At 55.7% G+C, this 5,174-nt stretch overlaps 1 long non-coding RNA gene across 1 annotated transcript in view; it reads left to right on the top strand.

Annotated features, from left to right (window-relative positions):
* Positions 1–4,738: 4,738 nt before the first annotated feature.
* The window catches only part of LOC311371324, a gene marked incomplete at its 3' end in the record, with an annotated part of 2,712 nt that continues 2,276 nt past the window's right edge, over positions 4,739–5,174 (top strand). Inside the window, exon 1 of the long non-coding RNA XR_014641054.1 lies at positions 4,739–4,870. This is a non-coding gene — a long non-coding RNA (uncharacterized lncRNA). The remainder of the gene's footprint in view (positions 4,871–5,174) is intronic.

Genomic DNA, 5,174 nt, shown 5'->3' with positions numbered 1-5,174 from the left:
ACAGTAAAGGTTCTGTTTTACAGTTTATTCCTACAAACAGAACTCTGCTGACTGCTCTGTATGTCTGACACGTGCTGTGTGTGCTGTGTGTGCGTGTGTGCGTGTGTGCAGTCTTTTTCACGTGTTCAAGTGATGTGAGGTATGAAACACAATTGTGCTTGTTTTTCTTACAGTTCTTACCGTGCGTGCGTGCGTGCACGCTCCTACAGCTTGTGTCTGCACAGCCACAATCTTTTGAATCTTGAGTCAACTGAACGCGTCGCGGGGATCGGAACATATGTTGGAAACGTGAAAACGAGAGAACAGAGTGTGTTTTCTTTCATGGGGAAAAAAAACCGAAACAAAAGGGGAGAAATATGATAAGGAGCATAGCTGGGTGTTTTAATATTTGTTCCGCCTCCTAAATAAACAGGGAGATAGACGGCAGGCCCTTGATGCTCTGATCAGCGTGACTCAGAGCTAACTCTGTGACAGATCAGTTAGCAGGCCGGGGTTACAGATGAGCTCAGGTACAGCGGCTCCGTCCGGATCAAGCTCTGAACCGTCGGGCTTTGTTCTCTCCCCAGCCCGACAGGGGAAACCGACGTCATTCATAGCACCGCGTTCTAATCACGGTGGCCTCATAAAGTGTTTTTTTGTTTTTCAAAAAAAACGAAGGCCTCTCATTCACCCGTTCACACAACTACAACCAGCTGGGTCCCGGAGGCGGACTTCATCCCGCTGTGGAAAAAGATGCCCTCTCTTGTTAGTGGCATAGCCAAAAGGGTATCCGTCGCTGTAGCTAACGGACACCTAGACCCAGGGCACAGAGACCCAGACACCCACAGACCAGAGACCCACAAACCAGAGACCCACAGACCAGAGACCCACAGACCAGAGACCCACAGACCAGAGACCCACAGACCCACAGACCCAGAGACCCGGGCCTAGCCGCGACTGTGTTTGGGGCGAATAGACAGAGAAAGAGGTATGTATGATTCAACCTTTCGGGGTCGGACGGATTGCCCAGAGACTCCTCAACAGAGAACGGAACCCAGAAAGGAACCGCTAATGACAGAGTTCCTGACATTCCCTTGTCCACCGCCACACCCTGGCACCCCGGGAAGAGGAGCTCAACGAACGTGTGGAAACCGGAGCCAAGCTCAACTTTCCTTCTGGGCCCCTGCCCGAGGAATCGAACCGGAACCTCGTTGCCTGGGAGAGAGGGGATTCGGCCGTGCGGCCCGGGACTCCCGGAGTCTGGGTGGAGGGGAGAGGAGAGGAGGAGAGGGAGGGCATGGAGAGGAGGAGAGGAGAGGAGAGGAGGAGAGGGAGGGCATGGAGGAGAGGAGAGGAGAGGAGAGGAGGAGAGGAGAGGAGAGGAGGAGAGGGAGGGCATGGAGGAGAGGAGAGGAGAGCAGAGGAGGAGAGGAGAGGAGCGGAGGAGAGGGAGGGCATGGAGGAGAGGAGTGGAGAGGGGAGGAGAGAGGAGAGAGGAGAAGAAGAAGGAGGGGAGGAGGAGAAGGAGGGCATGGAGAGAGGAAGAGCAAGGAGAGAGGAGAGGAGAAGAAGGAGGAGAGAGGAGACAAGAAGAAGGAGGAGAGGGAGGGGAGGAGGAGAGGGAGGGCATAGAGAGAGGAAGAGCAAAGAGAGGAGAGGAGGAGAGAGGAGAGGAGGAGGAGAGAGGGGAGAGGGAGGGGAGGATGAGAGGAAGGGCATGGAGAGAGGAAGAGCAAGGAGAGAGGAGAGGAGAAGAAGGAGGAGAGAGGAGAGGAGGAGGAGAGGGAGGAGACAGGCAAGGAGGAGAGGGAGAGGAGGAGAGGGAGGGCATGGAGAGGGAGAGGTGGAGAGAGGAGAAGGAGGAGAGAGAGGGCATGGGGAGCGGAGAGGAAGCGCGAAAAATAGAGGAGACGAGGAAAGGACAGGAAGGAGAGGGACAGAGATGGAAAGAGTGAGAGAGAGAGAGACGGGACAGGTACGCAACTGGGAGCGGTGGCGAGGGAAGACCGGGGGGGGGGGGGGGGGGTTGTGGAAGGGAGCGGGATCTGGTCCACGCTCGGATGAAAACATCTCATCCGGAGGAAAGACCAATGTTACTGTTGGAAGGACCGAGAGCTCCAGAGGGTCCCATGCAGCGGTGGGACCCCCCCTCCCTCTCCCAGGCGCTGGACGCCACGGTTACCAAGAAAACAACACCGCTAATGACTACACAAAGAGACGGCAAGGGGAGGGGCCCGATGCCACGGAGCGAGGGGGCCGGGAGAGGGAGCAAATGCATAGAGAGAGAGAGAGAGAGAGAGAGAGAGAGAGAGAGAGAGAGAGAGAGAGAGAGAGAGAGAGAGAGAGAGAGAGAGAGAGAGAGAGAGAGAGAGAGAATGAAGGGGGGGGGGTAGTCGGGGAGAATGAGTGAGAAGGAATTGAGTGTTAAGTCAATAGGAAACGGTACTGGCTAATGGTCCAATCTATACACAAACACACACACACGCATGCACGCCAACACACACATACACACACGGTCACTGTGGCATGGAGGAGCCAAACCTCAGAGAGCCAACCAGATGTTTTCGGGGCTTCCTGGACGCCTTCCAATAGGAACATTCCTAACTATTTATGAACTGTTGCGCACACACACACACACGTTTATTACGCACAGAGAAAATATCTCATCCCACTTTATCCCCGTTATTGAAAGAGGAGGCGGAGTCGGGATTATCACACGCAGTTCCTCATCTCCGGCTCAACGCCGACGCCATGCGATGCTTCTGATTCGCTGCGCCCCCCTGGTTTATGTCACGCATAAACACATCAGTCACGTCCGCGAGAAACCCCCCCCCCCCCACCCCCGCCCCCCCGCCAGGATATCCAATTAGCAACAGGCGTCGAAGACGGCCCGTCGCGCACTGACTTCCAGGAACGAGCGAGCAACGCTAACACACACACACACACACACACACCGCCGTTGTGCCGCCTGGAACCAGTCCTGTAAATAACATTGACATTGCAGTGCCACTGGCAGTAACGGTGATGTAGAGGGTGGTTGTGAATCATTTTATTTATGAGAATGGATACGGGGGGGCGGGCAGGGCGGGTGGGTGGGTGGGTGGGGGGGGGGGTATTGCCGTACGGCAATAATGAGAATCGGAGGAACTCATCATAAAGGCAGAGGCTCGCATTTGCCCGGAGGAAGAAGCAGTGCAGAGGGTTTATGTACACACGTGTGTCACCGGACACGGATGAAATGATGCACATTAAGACGGCCACAACAAGGGACGACACGCTGTTAAAGAGGACCGGGCAAACACATACATCGCGGCTATTTTATTTAGTGTTTTGCTGTTTATTTCGACCGCGGTGAACCCAGAACGCTGGGCACTCACGGGGCGGACAACACAGCCCCGGAAACGCTGCTGTGTTCAGTGAGGAGCTCAAAGGAACCTCTTCAACTCCAGCACAGCGCCGCACTCGCTTCTTTGCAAGCATCTCCATGGCGACGGCCTACCTGCCACGGTGAACAGGGAGCTGATGTTCAGAGTGTAGCGCCACCCATGGATCTGGAGGAGGGGGGGAACGCTGAGGAGACGTCAGAGAAGGAGATGAGAGAGACGAATAGCAAGGCTCTAAAAGTTGACCGTTTTAAGAGTGGATAAAAGTTTCAGTGGCTCAGACCACTCTGCCCAGTGGGCCCAGACCACTCTGCCCAGTGCCGGGCCCAGACCACTCTGCCCAGTGGGCCCAGACCACTCTGCCCAGTGCCGGGCCCAGACCACTCTGCCCAGTGGGCCCAGACCACTCTGCCCAGTGGGCCAAGACCACTCTGCCCAGTGCTGGGCCCAGACCGCTCTGCCCAGCGCTCTGAGGTTGTTGACCTTATCCAACCTTTATGTAACCAGTCAGACCGCTCTCATTGAGCGGCGAGCGTCTCGGTGGTGAACACGGGTTCCAGTAAAGCTGAACCAGGCTCCCACACACACACACACGCACACATACACACACAATCAGAAGAATGTCTCATATTAACTTCTGATTGCTTTGTCAGCTGTCCTGTCTTGTGTTAGGCTCCGTGCCTGGCTCTCTGTCCTCGTACCCAGTGGTTCTTTTGTTTTGGTCCAGTCGCCCGTGGGGTTGGAAGAAGTGTGTGTCTCTTTGTCGTGTGAAAACATATCTTTTGGCCGCTGCAGCTGGGCGTGAGCCAGCGTGTAGCGAACGAGGCAGTGTATGCGTCTGCACGTGTCGAGTTCTGACAGGACTTTCTGTTTCAGTGTACTCTCTCTCTCTCTCTCTCTCGCTCCCTCTTCCCTGATCGGCCTCTTCTCTCTAAACTGTCTTACCTAGACGTTCGCTCTTGCTCTCGCTCTCTCTCTCCCGCTCGCGCTCTTAACCCCTCCCCATGGATTCACAAATAAGGCTTTGTCCTTTAAGTGACCATCTCGATACGTGTCCCCTCATTTCATCCTGTCTTTCTTTCTCTTCTTATCTTGTCTTCTTTTGTTTCATAATTGGTATCTGCAGTGTCTCCAGTATTTTGCCTCATCATGACCCCCACGATCGCATGCGTCCTTATGAGGAGGTTTTAGTTCTTCATTCTCTTCATTTGGTCTTCATCCTGTCTTTCCTTCCTTTCCTGTTACTTTGTTATCCCTGATCCCTCCACTGTCTTGACTTCCATCGTTGACCTCCACTCCTGTGTGTGTGTGTGTGTGCGTGCGTGTGTGTGTGTGTGTGTGTGCGTGTGTGTCTGTGTGTGTGGTCCCTCAGGCAGATGAAGGACCAGACCAAGAAGGTGGCCAACATGAAGCACAAGGAGCAGCTGGAGCTGAACCGCAACGCCCACCTGATGGAGCAGGCCCAGCTCCGCGAGACGGACCTGAACCACAGCTCCCAGCAGATCAGGGTACGGAGGGGGGAGGGAACCAGAGCTCCCAGCAGATCAGGGTACGGAGGGGGGAGGGAACCAGAGCTCCCAGCAGATCAGGGTACGGAGGGGGGGGGGAGAGGGGGGGGACGGACCTGAACCAGAGCTCCCAGCAGATCAGGGTACGGAGGGGGGAGGGGGGGAGACGGAGGGGCGGAGGGGGGAGGGAGAGAGGATGGACGGAGTGGGAATGAGAGGACGGATGGAGGAGGTATGGGAGAGGGAGGCAGTGGTGAGTAGGAGGGAGGGGTGGGAGGGAGGGGGAGGGATGGATGATGGAGGA

Source organism: Micromesistius poutassou, assembly GCF_964030765.1.
Source record: "Micromesistius poutassou genome assembly, contig: SCAFFOLD_1730, whole genome shotgun sequence".
Lineage (NCBI taxonomy): Eukaryota > Metazoa > Chordata > Actinopteri > Gadiformes > Gadidae > Micromesistius > Micromesistius poutassou.
Note: the sequence above shows the minus strand (reverse complement) of the source record. Positions and strands in the feature narration are given on the sequence as shown.